Source organism: Rattus norvegicus, chromosome 2, assembly GCF_036323735.1.
Source record: "Rattus norvegicus strain BN/NHsdMcwi chromosome 2, GRCr8, whole genome shotgun sequence".
NCBI classification, from domain to species: domain Eukaryota; kingdom Metazoa; phylum Chordata; class Mammalia; order Rodentia; family Muridae; genus Rattus; species Rattus norvegicus.
In genome coordinates this window covers 183,981,199-183,999,217 of record NC_086020.1, presented here as the reverse complement: position 1 = coordinate 183,999,217, position 18,019 = coordinate 183,981,199, and the positions used below count along the sequence as shown (strand labels likewise).

The 18,019-nt window shown below is 39.8% G+C and overlaps 1 pseudogene; it reads left to right on the top strand.

The window, feature by feature from the left end:
• The first annotated feature begins 14,277 nt into the window (after positions 1–14,277).
• Positions 14,278–15,371, top strand: Tdpoz1-ps8 (TD and POZ domain containing 1, pseudogene 8; annotated as a pseudogene).
• The last annotated feature ends 2,648 nt before the right edge of the window (positions 15,372–18,019 follow it).

The window sequence follows — 18,019 nt, the reverse complement described above, 5'->3', positions numbered from 1 at the left end:
CACAGTGAGTGTAGATATAAGTGGAAAGTTCATAGCAATAAGTGACTAATTAAAAAGTGGAGAGATATCATACTAGAAACATAAGAGCACTCCTGAAAGCTCTAGATAGAAATGTGAAAAAAACTAAAACAATCAAACAAAAAAAAAAAAAAAACAGAAAAAAAACCAAAGGAGTAGGCAGAAAGAAGTAGTCAAACTTAAGGCTGAAGTCAATAAAGTCGAAACAGTACAAATTATCAATAAAACAACTGTCTCTGAGGAAGAAATCCACTCCCCAAAGAGTACAAAGGACAGACCCATGGCTCCAGCTGCATATGTAGCAGAGGATGGTCTTGTTGGTTACCAATCAGAGAAGAAGCCCTTGGTTCTGTCAAGGCTGGACTCCAACAGGACAGGGGAATGTAAGGAGCAGGTCGGACAGGGGGATGATTGGGGAAGGGAACACCCTCATAGAAGAAAGAGAAGGGGGATTGGAGAGGGGGGGCCTACAGCTGGGAAACTGGGAAAGGGAATAACATAAATAAAAATATTCAATAAAAATAAGTGTAATTTAAAAAAACAAGTAGAGAGGCTGAGATTACAAATGTTAGAAATTAAAAATATAGGAATCCTAGTTACCATGAATTGGTCATTACACATTATGCACTCTGCATACCGCCCCCACACACACATACATACTGAACAATCGGGGAGATGTTAGGAAGGGAACCATTACAGGGAGAATGAAGGGGGATAAGAGAGGGGTACGGAGGCTGAATATTGTGAAAACACATCACAGACATATAGAAAAGAAAAATAAAACAAAGACTTGGTTCTTTGAGAAAATCAGTAAGATCAGCAATTCCTAATCCAAATTAACTAAACGTTGGAGAAATCCAGAGAATCCCTTGGACATATTTAAAAGCCTGTACTCCACTAAAGTGAAATGTCTTAAAGATAGGATTAAATTCCTCAATAGGTCCCACTTACCACAGTAAAATCAGGATCGTGGGGGAGGGGTAGGGGGAGGGGGACAGGAAACCAGGAAGGTGAATAACATTTGAAATGTAAGTAAAGAAATATAACTAATACAAAATTTTTAAGAAGGAAAAACAAGAGACTTATATCCCCTAGTGAAATAGAACCTGCCATTATGAATCACTTCTCCACAAGAAAAAAAAATCTCAGGTTAAGATGACTTTAGGACAGAATTCTACCAGAATGTCAAAGAGGAGCTAACATCAGTACTCCTCAAATGAGTTCACAAAATGGAAGTAGAGGAAACAATTGACAATGCATTCTAGAGGGCCACAGTTACCTAGATACTCAAATCACACAATGACCCAGAAAGGCAAGATTACAAACCTATTTCCTTTATGAACACAGATGCAAAAACAAGCAGTAGAGTATTTGCAAACCAAATCCAAAACCACATCAAGAGAATTATTTACGAGGATAAAGAAAATTTCATCCCGGAGATGCAGGGATGGTTCTACAGACAAAATTCAATACATGCAATCTACCATATAAAAGAACTGAAAGAAATAGCCACATGACGATCTAATTACATGTGGACAAGCCTTTGACAAAAATCAGCACCCCGTGATAACTAACACAAGTCCTAGAGAGATTAGGGATACAAGGGACATAGCTAAAAATAAGAGCACAGTTTAGACCATAACCATAAACAGCATCAGGTTAAATGGTGAGATTCAAAACAATTACAGTAAAATCAAAATGAAGTCAAGATTTTCGACTTTCTCCATATTTATTTAATATAATACTTGATGTCTTATGTAGAACAGTAAGAAAAGTGAAGGAGACTAAGGGGACACAATTCAGAAAGGAAGAAATTAAAACGTTGTTTGCAGATGATACAAGAGTAGCAATGAATAGCCTAGTAAGAGCACCAGTGGAAGGGGAAGCCCTTGGTCCTGCCAGGACTGAACCCCCAGTGAATGTGATTGTTGGGGGGAGGGTGGTAATGGGGGGAGAATGGGGAGGGGAACACCCATAAAAAAGGGGAGGGGAAGGTGTTAGGTGGATGTTGGCCCTGAAAACAGGAAGGGGAATAACAATCGAAATGTAAATAAGCAATACTCAAGTTAATAAAGATGGGGGGGGGGAGGAAAAGAAACATCGCTGACCCTAAAACTCTACTGGAGAATTCCTACAGCTAAAATACAGTTTCAGAAAAGGAGCTGGATACAAGGTTAACTACAAATAAAGAAACTTAGCAGTCCCCTTTTAGAGAAAGGGCAAACAGCCTGAGAAAGAAATAGCCTCAGACACAATAGAATATCTCTAACTAACTGTGACCAAACAAATGAAGGACTTACATGGTCAAAGCTTCAAGTCTTTGAAGAGACAAATTGAAGAACATCTCAGATGAAAAGATCTCCCACATTCATGAATCAGTAGGATTAACACAGCAAAACTGGCCACCTTGCCACAACAATCTACAGATTCCATGCAATTTCTCACTAAATACAATGTTATAGTTCAAATAAGTTGAAAGCACAGTTCTCACCTTCCTAAGAAAACAGGAGAAAACCCAGGGAAGATAAAAGAAATGTGAACAATAAAGAACTACAGGAGCTCTCACCTTCCATATTTTGAGGTACAGAGCTATAGTAATAGAAACAGCATGGCAAAGTCGTTTATTGTAATTTCATAGTAGCCTTTCCTCTTCTGAGAGACAGAAAGGGAGGATCCATGTGAGAGGGATATTAAGAAGGAAGTAAAAGTAGGGAAGTGGAGCTGTATTCTTATTACATAGATCATCTATGTCTAATTAAAATGAAAAAAGAAGTATGGGCCAATGAGGATTTGAGAACGTTCATAATGAGACAATAATGTTTCTAAGTAGCACCCTCTGGTTTAGTTTTAGTGTAATATGACTAGGGACAGTCATATTCATTAATATTAGCAGTAACTATGTATAAGGACACATTTAAAAATACCTGACAAAATTAAAGTACAGAAGCTGGCTCCTGATTTTCTTGGCTGTTTCTTCCAACTGTGATGAAAACCTAGTCTCCCTCCTTTCAATATTCATTGTCTCAGTTACTGTTTTGGAAAATTAGTTCATTTCATATTTAGGGTGTTGATTCTGCATATGTATGTGTGCAATACGTGGATGTGTGTTACCTGTAGAAATAAGAAGGGAGTGATAGATTCCATGAGGCTGGCATCTAGATGGAATTCAGGAGCTTTTTTTTTTTTAATTTTACTAGAAAGAAAACCTGTGTTCTCCTGAATAGCATCAAATATTCCAAACTACAGCAACATATGTGCTTAGTTCTGATTCCACATCTTCTGTTACTCTCAGCAGAAGCTCATTTGGCATGGAAACATGACAAATGAATTCTGAGAGTTCTGAAGCACCCCAAAGAGGGAGCACAATTTCCTCTTTTAGGTGCATATCTAAACACTTGGTGTTTCTGATACAGAAGTATCTTCTCCTGCCCCATCTTTTCTTCGTTTACCCACACTCAGTTGTATCAATGCACTCCTGTAACTATTAGTAATATTGACCTGTTTGGGTGTCAAGAGAAGTATGTTTTCAGTTCCTCTATTGAAATGTTTACAGGAATAACCATGAGAGCATTGGAACTTGCTTAGATAGCTTGCTTAGCACAACAACAAAAGCCCAGGCACCGAGAGCAAGAATTAATAAGTGGGACTTCATGGAACTGAAATGCTTCTATGAGAGATTTTCACAGTGTTAATAGGACAAGATGGCAGCTTATTGAAATGCAAACGTTTCACCAACCGAACGTCTGAGAGCAGACTAATTTACAAAATATATAAACATCTCAAGAATAGACACTATCAAACCAAATAAACCAACTAAAAATAAGGTACAGATATGAATAGAAAATTCTGAACAGAGGAATCTGAAATATCTAATAAGCATTTAAGCAAATGTTTAACATCCTTGGTTCTCAGAAAAATGCAAATCAGAATGACTCTAAAAATCCATCTGATACTTCTCCGAATGGCTAAGTTCAAAAACACAAGTGAGAGCTCATGCAGTTAAGGTTATGGAGTAAGTGCTGGTAGAAATGGTAACATGCACAGACACTATGACAATCACTATGACCGTTTGTCAGATAACTGGGAATCCATCTCCAGGACATATAGCCAAATGACATTCTATCCTATCACAAGGTCATTTGCTTAAATATGTTCATAGCTGTTTTAATCATAATACCTAGAAACTGGAAACCTACATGACACTCAAAAGAAGGATGGATAGGGAAAATTGCACATTTACTCAATAGAGCATTACAAGGTTGATATAAAAAATAACATCATGAATTTTGCAGGCAAATGGATTGAAATATACTTTTGCCTTAGTGAGGTAATCCAGTCCCAGAAATTCACACAGAAATGAATTCACTTGAAATTGGTTATTAGCTGTAATGCACAGAACAATCATACAACAGACCCATGGGATCAATACCAAGAGAGCTCAAGTGTGGAATGCAGGGACCTCTCCAGGGAGGGACAACAGAATAGATTCCCTGGGGACAGTGGGCAGGTGGGGATGGATAAAGCAAAGATGAGGGAACATTATGGAAGCAGAGAGTACTGGGAGACATCGGTAGAATTTAGAATCATTTCAGGGGTGAGGAAAGAAATCCAGTGCAATAGAAACTCCCTGGAATCTACAAGAGCAATCCTAGCAAAGACCCTTAGTAGGGATTTGAAGCCTGAACTGGCCATCTTCTGTAACTAGGCCTGGCATCTAGTGGACGGAATTGGAACACCAATGCAGCTACTCAAACTTCAACCTAGAGTCTATTCCATATAGATGGTGTCCTAGGATAATGATCACACAGAAATTGTGAGTGTGGATACCAAGTGACTGGTACAACCTGAGCCCATGCCTCAAGCAGGAGCCCATACCTACCTGGCAGTGCCTGGAGGGCCAGGACCCAGAGGATGGATAATCCAGAGATGTTAGGTAGAGTCAAATACAACTGGGGAAAAAGTCAATGGAGCTGTGCCTAATGACCCTCTGCTATACTTGTAGAAAGGAGTCTAGCATAACTGTCACCAGAGAGTTTTCATCCAGCAATAGATTGGAGTAAAGGAAGAAACCTAAAACCAACTATTATGCAGAAGTCAGAGAATCCTGCAAAAGAGGGGGAAGAAGGAGTGCAGAAGGCAGAAGTGTCAAGGACACCACAAGCTCAGGACTCAAACAATCAACTGATGTAACCTAGTCCCATGGAGCTCATAAAGCCTTAACATAAAATCAGGGAGCCTCAATGGGTTCAGACATGCCCTGTGTATATATTTTATAGTTGAGTAGCTTGGTGTTCTGGTGGGATTCGTAACAATGGGAAGACAGCCTGTCTCTATTGTGGATTGCTGTGTATATGTTCTGATTTCTCAAGAGTGCCTCTATTCAGGTGTAGTCAGGTAAAATCTTAATTAGTCAGAAAAGGCTACAGGCTGTGATTTGGGAGTGGGAGGAGGGAGCAGAGCTGAAGTTTCAGAGAAGGGAGAGACAGAGGTAGATAGAGGGGGAGATGAGACAGGATATTGACAGAAATGTTTAACCAGAACCGCATGGCCTGAAAGAACCCCAAGTTGCTTTCGAAGAGCAGTAGAGTAATGTAGGGTACATTTGCCCCATCTGGGTATGCAGCTTGTATTTATATTTATTGAGTTTTCAGTTCTTTGTTTGGGCTTTATCGGAGTTGAGGATTTACTGAAATAAATCTGGCTGATAAATTACAAGACTCTGTACATTTGATTCTTTGGGGTTATGAGGACTTATTCCAGCAACAGCCCTCTTTCTCCAGGCTGGCCTGAGAAGATCTGCGCATTTCTGAACCCTTCTAGCCATGGGAACCAAGGGGGCAGAAAAGATCACTGTTGTTGGCAGCAGGATATAGCATGGACCGTTTTTTTATAATCACCAGGTATGTGTCTCTCACTGTTTTGCCTGCTTTGGGGACCTCTTTCATCCTACTGATTTGCAGTGTCCCACCTCAGTATGATGGCATGTGCCAGGCTTAATGTAACCTGTCCTGTTTGGTTGACATCCTTGGGAGGCCTGCTCTCTTTTGGAAGGAACCAAAGGAGTTGATGTGAAAGAGGGAATATTGGGGTTGGGGTGGTATATGGAGGAAATGAGGGAGGAGAAACTCTTGCTAAGGTGTAATATATAAGAGAAAACAATCAATAAATATGAAAATACCATAGAAAATGAATTCATGTTCAAGACTCAGGAGACTCCTAAACAAGATTTGTGGAGGCTCCACAGTAATTCTAGAAACTTCACTTTGTGATGCTAGGATCTAACCCCTTCAGAGCAAGGAAGAGAGGGCAGTGAACAAGGGATTCGAGAGTGTGCTCAACCTGAGTTCCAGATTGGGAAGATTTTGTTTGATCCATTTTTTTCCTAAAACACTTACAAGGAGCCTGACACCTCTACCACAAAAAAGGAAACTGTTACAGCATACTTGATCATAATTGTCTTACTTCCTGAAAAAAAAAAAAAACAACAAGCGAACAAACAAACAAAAGCTTTGACTAGCCACCAGAAAGCCGGTTGCCAGTCTGTACAAGTACCTGTGACCCCATATAATCAAATCTTCACCAGCTTGTAATTTATTAGTCAGATTTATAACAGTAAATCCTCAACCCCAAAATGCCTACACAAAGAACTCAAAACTCCATTGATATAAATAAAATTTTTAGTTGTGAAGTGGCTCAGCTTTGGGAGACAACTTTCATCCCTCTGGTTGTAATACAGACAAACCCTTAGTAACCACCATTAGTTCCAAACACTGAAGGTAAAGTTAGTTTGTAGAAAGAAGCACCAGTGTGAATGGAAAGTGAAAAATCAGAGAGGTATTAGACAGAAAAGGATGTGCCCAACTTTGACAAGAAGATATAGGAAGGGAAGCTATTCAAGAAGTCAGTGCTATGAGTAAAGGATAGAGAGTCCAGTTTTAATGGGACAATGGTACAGAGAGAGGTTGAAGAGAGTACAAGAGAGACACAGGTAAAGACAGAACAAATCAGAGAGTGAGGTGGAGACAAAAGATTAGAACTGATTTCCAAAGTTAGTATGAGACCAAATGAGCAATTCACAGGAAGCTGAGAAAAGCCAAAATGAATCAGTTACAGTGGAGGGAAGTTTGAAGCCAGAACAAATGAAATCAGGCAGCCAGAGATCAGAAATCACTAGAAAGTGGTGAGCTTATTCAGCCATAAATATCAGAAGCTGAGAACATTCTCAGCCTAGTTTCATTGGACAGAGGCTAGAACCTTCCAGGACTAGTCCTATGTCAGCAGACCAAGGCAAAAAGTCTCAAAGATGACAATTAATATGTGTAAATAAAAGTGACTTTTACAGGAAAGTATTTGACTGCTGCCTGGTCTGAAACCTCTAGAGGTAAGTATGGTTAAAGCCTATTCAGTTTAGATACCAGTTTCTAGAGACTGTGAAAGACATCACCAGATTCTCCTCTTTCTAGGAGTGTGGACTTGTGCCAGCCACAACTCGTTGTCTGTGTAGTGTCACTGTGTCTCTCTTTATCTCTCTGTGCATCTTTGTTTCTCTCTACCTCATTCTCTCTCTCTCTCTCTCTCTCTCCTCTCTCTCTCTCTCTCTCTCTCCTCTCTCTCTCTCTCTCTCCTTCTCTCTCTGTCTCTCTCTCCTCTTCTCTTCTCTCTGTCTCTCTCTCTGTCTCTGTCTCTCTCTCTCTCTCTCTCTCTCTCTCTCTCTCTCCTCCCTTTCTCCTGCTCTGTCCACCTCTCTCTTGAGCTTTCTATGTACATTTGTCTGTTTTTTAAATATTTCCCAATATTCTTATTTAGTTATTTATTTTTAAATTCCAGATTTTATTCCAGTCCTGATCCACCCTCCTATCCAGGGTTCCACATCCCATAACTCCCAGCCCTCCATTATTCCACACCCTCCAATCTCCACAAAGTTGTCCCCATCTCATCCACTCTACCAGAACTCTAACCTTCCTGTGGCCTCCAGTCTCTTGAGGGTTATGTTTGTTTTCTGTGAATGAACCCAGACTCAGGGGTCCCGTACTGTACATGAGTTGGAGGCCTCATCTCAGCTACTGTTTACTGCCTGGTTGTTGATCCAGTGTCTACTAGATCTCAGGGGTAGAAGCTAATTGAATGTGCTGGTCCTCATACAATCAGTTTGGATTTTTATATTAACTAGTTGCATTCTTTGGTATGAGGATAATTACTACCATTATAACCTGTCTTCCTACTGTGTGGTACAAAACCCTTTTGTTTCTGGCAGATCTCTAGTAAATCACTCCTCCCATTCACTGCCCTACAAATACATTACCCCTATCTTAGCCTGTGACAGAGATTTCATTAGCAAAGCCCATGATTCATGCCCAGGGGGTCACACTTCCACCCTACAGGAGCCTACTCCTGAGAGCTAAGAAAGGAACAATTTAGAGCATCTTCCCTGCAAAGGGGAGGTTGCACAGTGATCATCTACCATCATCTCCAATGTTAGATATCTATCTGGGGATCCTCTTATTGAGGCCCCCAAAACACCAGATACAGAGTCGCTGATGTTCATAGTTTTCAATAAGTCTAATGTAGGAATAACTACTGAAAATCAATTGATTGATTTATCTAGTATTGAGAGATAAAGAAACTTGGAGAGCGAGGAGCTGCAGAAGTGATTGAATCACTGAATATTTTTCTGTGTCTTCTCTGCCATGGATTCTTCCTAAGACATGACAAAGTAGATAGATGAGAGACCTAGATAGAATTTTACATGTCACTTTACATAAATAAACATCACAAACTTCAATATTTGATATCTGTTCAATATGCGCTGCAGCCCTTGGCAAACAGAATACTCTCTCTCTTCTCAGGACCAACAAAGCAAGCACTGCAGTCCAAGTCTGAAGAAGTCAGAACTCACCTGTAGAGGATGTAGACTATGAAGTACTAATGAGGTGAATCCTGATAGTTAAAGTGATTGAACTGAAAACCAATTAGGATATTCCTAAATGACACCCTTAAGTAAATCTTGGAAAGGATTTTTAAGTAGGAATTCTTCAGAGGGAATTACAACCCCCGCAAACAAATTTGGGGGAGTCACCACAAGGTCTGTGGGTCTTATTGGACTACATGATAGAAGAAAGCCACTATCAGAGGTTTGAGGGTCTGCTTTATGCCCACCATAGAAGAGTTCTTCCACCTGCTCTCCCTTTTGTGAACACTCAGACTTCTAACAAGTTCAGATCCTGTCTCTGATGATGTTTGTGGAAGGAATTATTGTAATACCAGCACAAGTGTACATAGTAGCTCTGCAGAAAATTCCATTCATTTATGGAAGATTGACCACAGTTCCCGAAGTACACTGGTCATGGCTACTCATATTCCAATCTGGACTAACTCTGGAATTAATTCAAGTCAAAAACTAGTTTGCATACATAACTTTTAATTTTTTTCATAAGTTCAAATACATATAGCTGGTTCAAATAGAGACTCGCTAGAAAAACACGCCTTTAATCTGAAAGCTGAGTCAGAAACTTACCCACCTTTAATCCAGATTTTGGGACTACAGGACTGGGCCACACCTTCTGCTGGAAGCCTATATAAGCACTTGGAAGAAGGAAGCCTTCTGTCTTTGCCTGAGTGCTTTCATCTTACTAGCAGCCCATTCCCTCACCAGCATTAGAGCCCACTTCTTCAGAATTCTATTATATATTGAAGAAGAAGACCTGATACTTCAAACCTTGTTGACTAGGTAAGTACTGGCTTTAGCCATTGTTGGGTAGCTGGACCTCACCCTTAAATATTTCTCATATATCCAGTTTCTATTCATACAGACAAACTTATTCTGTACATCCTCTAGAGGCCTCTGACTAACATAACAAATTTGAAATCAGAATGTAGAACATTTTTGAAACCCATTGATAGGTCGGCATTACAACTGTTTTGTTTTATGAAAATAGAGCCAGGGTAGATTTGTTAGAACTAGGTATTGTGTGGGTTGGAGGGTTGCACTTTCAGGCCCATCCTGAAGTATCCTTTCCCCCAAGGTTACCAGCCATTGTATAGAATATAGTTTATTATATGGTTTAGATGTCGTTTATTTTTAATATAGATAGTACAGATAGATGATAGATCAGTAGGTAGATGGATACACAAATACTTTTATATACATACATATGAGGAGACTGTGTGAGTCAGAGAGGGAGGAAGACAAAAAGAGAGAGAAAAAGAAACAGAGTTTCCAGCCAGGAACACATGGAGAAAGAGGGGGAATGGGGAAAGGGGGAAAGAGATAGAGAAAGGGGTTAAAGAATCAGGGAGATTAGGAGTAGGAGAATGCGAGAGTAGGAAGGGGGCTAGCAGCCTTTTTATAGTGAGTCATGTGTATCTGTCTTTTGCCAGGTTATTGTTAGGTGGAGCCTAGGAGGAATGCTAAAATTCCATCATTATGAATTAATTTAAAATTAGAGGAATAATTTGATAGAGACTATGGTGGAACAGGAATAGGTTCATCATGATCTTTAACTACTTCTTGCTGACCTTGGGATGATATGTGTCTGGGAAACCAAAGAAAATGTGGATGTTGTTGATCCAGTCTTAGGAGAGTTGACTGTTTCCTTGCTATCAAGGGTCTGTGGAACCATCTATAGGTACTAGGAGCAGGTCCATTTGAAGAGTCTGTATCTGTGAAAGTAGATTGGAGCATGTAGCTTGCTCCCCTAGAACTGTCATGAATATTGATAATGAGTAAATTCTTGAACCTGACAAGATTTTGAAACATGATGTGTGGGAGGCTGGGGTGTGGAGGTGGATTTAATAGTAATAGTAGTAGATTATATATAGTATAGACTAAAGTCAAGTGTATTTGGGAGAAAAGAATTTTTCTTAGCTGTACATTTGAAACCCTTAGTTCTTGTTGGTTTGGATGAGGAACATTCCAATCCCAGGGAACAGGAGAGGAATCTCACCCTCTGGAATAGGTTACAATGGGAATTAGGCTCTGATTGACAGGTTACTTATGCAGATGCAGTCTAATTGGTTTGTGGGATATAGGTCTTATTGTGTTTCTTGGAGCTTATATGATTACAGAAGAGATAGATAGATTCGTTAACAGAGTGAGTAGTCTTTAAGATGAATTTAGGGATGACAAAACCTTTCCAGGAACAGAAAGAAGCAAGAAGGGCTTTTACTTCTGTCTGGGAGACTGAATGTATATAAATTTAGTATAATGGGAAATATTTTTAGTTATGTATTGAAAAGAAAATTAAAGGACCTTGAATATTTGACAACATTTTGAAGACAATTGATCATATAGTTTAGCATGAGTATATCTGAATATGCGTATCCATTGTCCTGAAGCCTGTGACTCACTCAAGCCTTTCTGAAATCTGGTAGTCTTAACTAGTTAATGAATGACTACTGAGGTAATAAGGTGGTAGATTACCTTGGCTAAGGAAGTAGACTTATGTTTTCTAGTTGTAGTTAGCTTAGCTACAAATGCAGTCAGAAAGTTGAAAAACATGAATTTTAATCTAGATGTCATTAATTAAAATGTCAGAGGTTGGTCAATAGTCTACTACCTAGACAGTTTTCCCAGGTCCCTGTGGTCTCCATCACAACTCTGCCAGAGTTAGTGCGGTCATTAGGCCCAGAAGAGGAGAAGATTTTTCCTGTGGAGTAGGAACTTTGGAAAAAATGACTCATGTTGTCCTAGGCAATATAAGACATTTAACTCTCTTGTATCCTCAGTTTGACAGCAGCGTAGACTGATATCTGGCAGCAGCAAGGCAACTGAGCACTGTTTCTCAGTGGTTCTCATACCACAATCTAGGCAGTCTTGTGAGGATGCCTATTTCTTCTCAGAGACCTTGGTGGGTGCGGGTGGGGCAGCTGTAACTGCTATGCATGGGCTTCTCTGTCCTAATAACTTTAAACATGTAAGGTTACATTTAGCAGATTTCTGAAAAGATTGATAGTGAATATCTATTAAACATATGAGTTATGCAATCATTAATGCTGTGATCTTTAAGTTTTTACTGGTGTAAATCTTTAAATTAATATTAAATAAAGATTTACCAAGTCAGGATAGAAATTAGAGATTCTAAGGCTGTTCTAATTTAAGGAAGCATTGTTTAAGTAAGTGCGTATAGCAAATATGGTAGATGGCCATTGTCATTAACTAAGATGGCACTGAAGCTACAACCAGTCATATGATCTGCCTTAGCTAAGATGGTGCTGAAACAATAGCATAGGAAAACTTTACCTGCCCGCAACAAAGATGGCAGTCACTCAGTGGACTGCCCTTAATGAAGATAGTGCTGTAGCTACACCTCTGTCTGAAGGAAAGTCACAGCTTTGTTATATCTTGAAATTGGCAGAAATGGCTGTGTATCAGCAAAAAAATAAATAGATAAATAAAAATAAGTAAATAAATGAAAAGAGAAAAACACAAAGAGATAAATGGGCATGTGTTCTTTGAAGGATAAGTGGTCTTTCCTTTCCCTGTGGTCATTCATCCTCTATTGCTGAATGCAGAGCAGACTGTTTGACCTGTTCTCAGAGCAGCTCAGCTGTCACATCTGGTTTAGAGCTGCTAAAGACTTTCTAGCGTTTTTATAGTAAAAATACCAATTATTATCTGTATTTATTGTCATCTCTGAGGCTTTCTCCCTCTACCTGTCCACCTAGGCTTAGAGCTTGAAGCTTCTAGACTCTTAGTCTATTCTATGCCTAGAGAAAATTTAGCCTCTGAAACTTATAGGTGAATAAGTCACTCCTATTTAGTTTTTTTCTGAGGTCTGGATGGGTAGTTTAAAACTCTTCTCCATTGTACCTGATTCAATCTGAATTATTTCAGTTTTTCCTGAGCTGCTCTTCTTTGCCTCATACTAACTTTCACCAACTGTTGTACTCTTCTGACTCCTTTCTTGTTCTCTGAATCATTCTGTCTTTCCCTGTGTCTCCATTTCTCTCTCTTCAACCTGCCTCCGAAAAACTCTCCTGGAAAAACTGCATCCCCTCTCACTTTTCTCTCTGTACAGGTTTCTTTTCCTTCATTATTTATTTAATTTTTTACATCCCAAATGTTACCCCATTCCAGTTTATCCTTGCAGAGTTCTTCACCACTCCCTTCCCCCAAATAACAGACAGGAGCCTATCTGACAAAACTCATAGCAGGGTCTTTATTTTCTTTTCTAGCTCAGGCACCCCCACCCCTCTCACCACCCCAATGCACCACAGTCATGAAACATCATTTTGGTGGTGAAGGAGTACCAAATGTCTTCCTGTTTAGACTAACTGTGGACTTAAGTAACCTATAAAGCTGGAGGGGATGACTTTTAACAGTTTTTGGCTTAAGTTGAAGTAGATAAATCCAGTTCATCTACAGACTCTTTTGGTAGAAAAACACACGTTTAATCTGAGTCTAGAAGATACACCATTAACTGGGCCCTACTTCTATTGCAGGCCCATAAAAGTACATAGAAGGAGGAAGCTGTGAGTCTGCCTGATTGCTCTCAATTTACTAGCAAGCTCATTTCTTCACTGGCATCTGAACCTACTTCTGCAGGATTCTTTTTAATTCTGAAGAGGACCTGAGACTTCAAACCTTGTGGAATAAGTAAGTATTGACATTAGCCAACTTTATATTAGTTTGACTTCTGCCTACAGATTTTTCTCATACAACCACTTTCTATTTATATAGAGAAATTTATCCCTTATGTTTAGTAGAGGACCCTGATTAGTACAACACAGTTGAAATGATAGTGTTTACACATTTCCAAACAGTTCCAAAGTTGGATACAATAGTCAAAACCAGTTAACATTGACCTAAGATTCAATAAACATACACAGAAATATACAGAACCACGGTAGGTTTGGGTGGGGTTAGTGGAGACTGAGAGAGACAGGAACACAGAAAGGAAGAGACATACAGACACAAACAAACAAGGAGAGACGGGGGGGGGGAGGGAGAGGTCGAGGGTGAGGGAGAGGGAGAGAGAGAGAGAGAGAGAGAGAGAGAGAGAGAGAGAGAGAGAGATTTAACAGTCATAGTGGTCTGTTTTATCTTTGGTAGAACAAATATGAAAACCTACAGAACCTACATAGAAATAGACATTTCCAAGTATATAAAAGGGGAAATTTAGCAGAAAATGAAAATAAAATCTAAATCTATCTATCTAAATCTATCTAAATTATATCTATAATTGTATCTTACAGAGGAAAGAGTAAATTCTATTACTTTCTTTCAGATCAACTTTAACCTCCAAACTACCTCCAGAAGACATGTCAGGGGACCTAGAAGCCAAGATCTGTGGCTACACACATATCAGTGTTCAGAGATTCTGCTACAAGTGGACCATTAGCAACTTTTCATTTTGCATGGATGGAATTCGGGAAATATTACAAGCCCAGTGTTCTCATTAGAGGGCAATGAAGAAGTACAATGGTGTTTGAGAATATTCCCAAATGGTGTTGATGAAGAAAGCAAAGATTACCTGTCTGTTTCCGTGGGTTTGCACTGTTGTCCAAAGAGCCCAGTTTTGGCAAAGGTGCAGTTCTGGATCATAAATGCCCAAGGAGAGAAACATCAAATCAAAGAGATCCCAAATATTTTAAGCTTTAGTCCAAAACAACAATGGGGATTGAGAAAGTTCATCCTTCGAGATTTCCTCCTCTCCCTTAGGCATTGGCTTCTCCCTGAAGACCAGCTCATCCTGTGTTGTAAGGTGTCCGTAGTAGGACCCTCCTTCAGCATGCCTGGACATAACATGACACCTGCAAACAAGGATCCAAGGCAGAAGTTGGCTGATGACATAGGAGAGCTGTGGGAAAATTCCCTCTTCACAGACTGCAGCCTGGTGGTAGCTGGCCAGGAATTCAGAGCTCACAAGGCAATTCTAGCAGCTCGCTCTCCAGTTTTCAGAGCCATGTTTGAACATGAAATGCTGGAGAGCCTAACAAACCGCGTGGAGATCCATGACATTCACCTGCAAGTCTTTAAGGAAATGATGGCCTTCATTTACACAGGGAAGGCACCACACCTCCACAGCCACTCAATGGCCACTGATTTGTTGGCAGCTGCTGACATGTATGACCTGCAGGACTTGAAGGTCATGTGTGAGGATTCCCTGTGCAGGAACCTCAGTGTGAAGAATGCTGTACCAACTCTGATCCTGGCTGACCTCCACAGCACAGAGCACCTGAAGACTAAGGTCATGGATTTCATTATACTTCATGCTTCTGAAGTGTCTAAGACCTTGGAGTGGAAGTCAATGTTGGAGTCACATCCCCACTTGGTGGAGGAAGCATTTCTCTCCCTGGCTTCTATACAGTGTTTTTCCTCGGAGCCTTCACTCAAACACCTAAAGATATTTTAGGAACTTGACAGATATGACCGACACCTGGCTTCTAACAGCTACAACTAGTGTTTTTAACAATGACTTCTGTTTAGATTACAGTTTTGCTGGAACATTTACAGTGAATCTGTGGCAAGGTAGCATGATGGCTATGGATTTCATACAGCTGTAATATTTCAAAATGGTGTGTAGGGAAAGGGCAGCACTAGGGTCTTGGACATTCTACCTGACATCTATCCTGTTGATGTTGTCTTATTCTTGTCTGATGTCTTGGAACTGGCATTCAACTGGCGTGAAGCAGAGCCTACCTGACTTTCTTTGGAGAAACCTGTTTGCATTGGACTGAACAGAATAGCTGACCTAACATATGCATTAACTGACATGTAAAGTTTTCCACCTAATTCATGTGTATTATCTATCTGCAAATAAAAATTCTTTCAACTTTACTGTATTTGCCCTCTTAATGGCCAGTTGCCTTATTGTTCTAATTAAGACTTCAATTCTTGTATTGCGTCTACTTAAGAGAATGAGAAACCTTGACTTACCTTTGCTTTTGTATACTGGCTTTGAGTTTCTCCCCATTTAAGTTGATCTTGATGCGGGATTCTTCTATATTACCATTATTATATTTAGCCATATAATCTCTGTGCCAATCTCTGGAGAAGTTTTATCATTAAGGGATTGCTTCTTAAAGTCCATGTCCTGATCCAGTTTAATGATCATGTTTTTTGCTTTTTCTTTGTTTCCTTTTGTTTTGCTTTTTTTCTTTCAGTTAGTTTATGTGGTCAATTGAATTTTATTGATTTTTGCATATTGAACCAGCCTTACTCACCTTGAGACAAAGCCTACTTTGGTTTTGTTAATGATATTTTTTAATGTGTTCTTGTAATTATTTAATGATTATGTTTGCATGAGTCCATAAGTTAAATTTATTTGTGTTTTAGATATCAGTGTAACTGTAGTCTCTCATAAAATAGAGTGGGAAATATTCCTTCTCTTTTTATTTTGTGAAATGATTTGAGGAGTATATGCCATAACACCTCTTAGATTAACAGGTGAAAATTATGGTCCTGGGCATTATTTGATGGGGAGATTTTGATGGCTGCTGCTATGCTTTGATGCCTTTGATTTGGTGCACACATAGTGAGAATTGAAATGGCAGCTTAGGCATTTTTAATTTGATGAGTATTAGTGTCCTTACCTAATATGAGTTCAACGCACATTCATGCTATACTGCCCAGAGGGATTGACTCTACTATGACCTTACTCCTCTAGTCTTCTGAACACCCAGATGTACAGGGGAGACAGTTTGTGTCCTATGTACCATTGACCAGTACTGACCTTTATAATTGTAAGTCATAAATCCCTTCCCTCCATTTTCCAAAAGACCCTCAGATCCCCTAGGTCTTTTAGATTCAATCAGGTTGACTCATAAACCCACCTGGCATGACTGTCAACAACAGTTCCAGGTTCTTTTCACAACTGAAGAAAGTGAGAGGATTGTTGGAAAAGCTTGGAAATTGGTTCTAGAGGTAAATGGTCTGCCCACACAAGTCCAGGAAAATATTGATACAGCCTTAACTTTGACCATACCCAACTGGGATTTTAAGGCTGTTGAAGGTAGGGCGAGTATATGTGTCTACTACCAGATTCTGTTGGATGAGCCTCAGGGAAGCTTCAATCAAGTTGGCCTATAAATTTGCCTATGGTAACCAGGTGAAATAATGAGAACTCTACAGAATATTTAAAAAGAATTGTTTGAATCCCATAAGATTTACATTCTCTCAGACCCAGAAAAGAGAGAAAATTGTCAGTGGGAAGCTTGGCTTTTTTTTCAACAAACAGACCCTGATATCTATCAGGAACTTCAGTGCCTGGATTGTTTTGCTGGTAAGCAACGTCCTACAACTTTATATAAGAAGAGCGATATGACTGAGAGCCTTGTGGCTCAGCTCCATTCCATGCCCTGGGTAAACTTAAAGAAGGAGGGGAAAGCCAGATAGTTTTTGGTGGGCACAGGGCACAAAATTCTGTCTTTTAACAAGCACTGGGACCAATTTCGAGTAAAAAAAAAATATGGGTTCAGGGGGAACAGCCACCACATCCTATCCAGGTCTAGCCAAAGAAAGTTTGATTTTGTAATAAATCGGATTCATTCATGGTTATTTCTAAATGCCCATACTCCCAGATGGAAAACATTTCTTCACAAAAAAGGAGCACAGTTCCATTTTGACCCAGAGGGTGTGAAAGTGCTGGATAAAATATTTCCATTTGTGATGATTTGCATATGCTTGGCTCAGGGACTCTCACTATTAGAAGGCATGGCCTTGTTGGAGGAAGTGTGTCATCATGGGGTTGGGCTTGGATGACCTCCTACTAGTTACCTGAGGATGCTGAGTGTGTTCCTGGCTTCCTTTGGGTAAAGATGTAGAACTCAGCTCCTCCTGCACCATGCCTGCCTGGATATTGTGACACTGCCATGCTCCCTCATTGATGATAATGGACTGAACCTTGGAAACTGTTAGCCAGCTCCAAATAATTGTTGTCATTTATAAAGCTTACATTGGTCATGGTGTCTGTTTACAGCAATATGACCCTAACTAGGACAGAGGTTGGTACCAGGAGCTGGGTATTGTGATAGGCCTGACCAAGCTTTTGTTAGGGGGAAT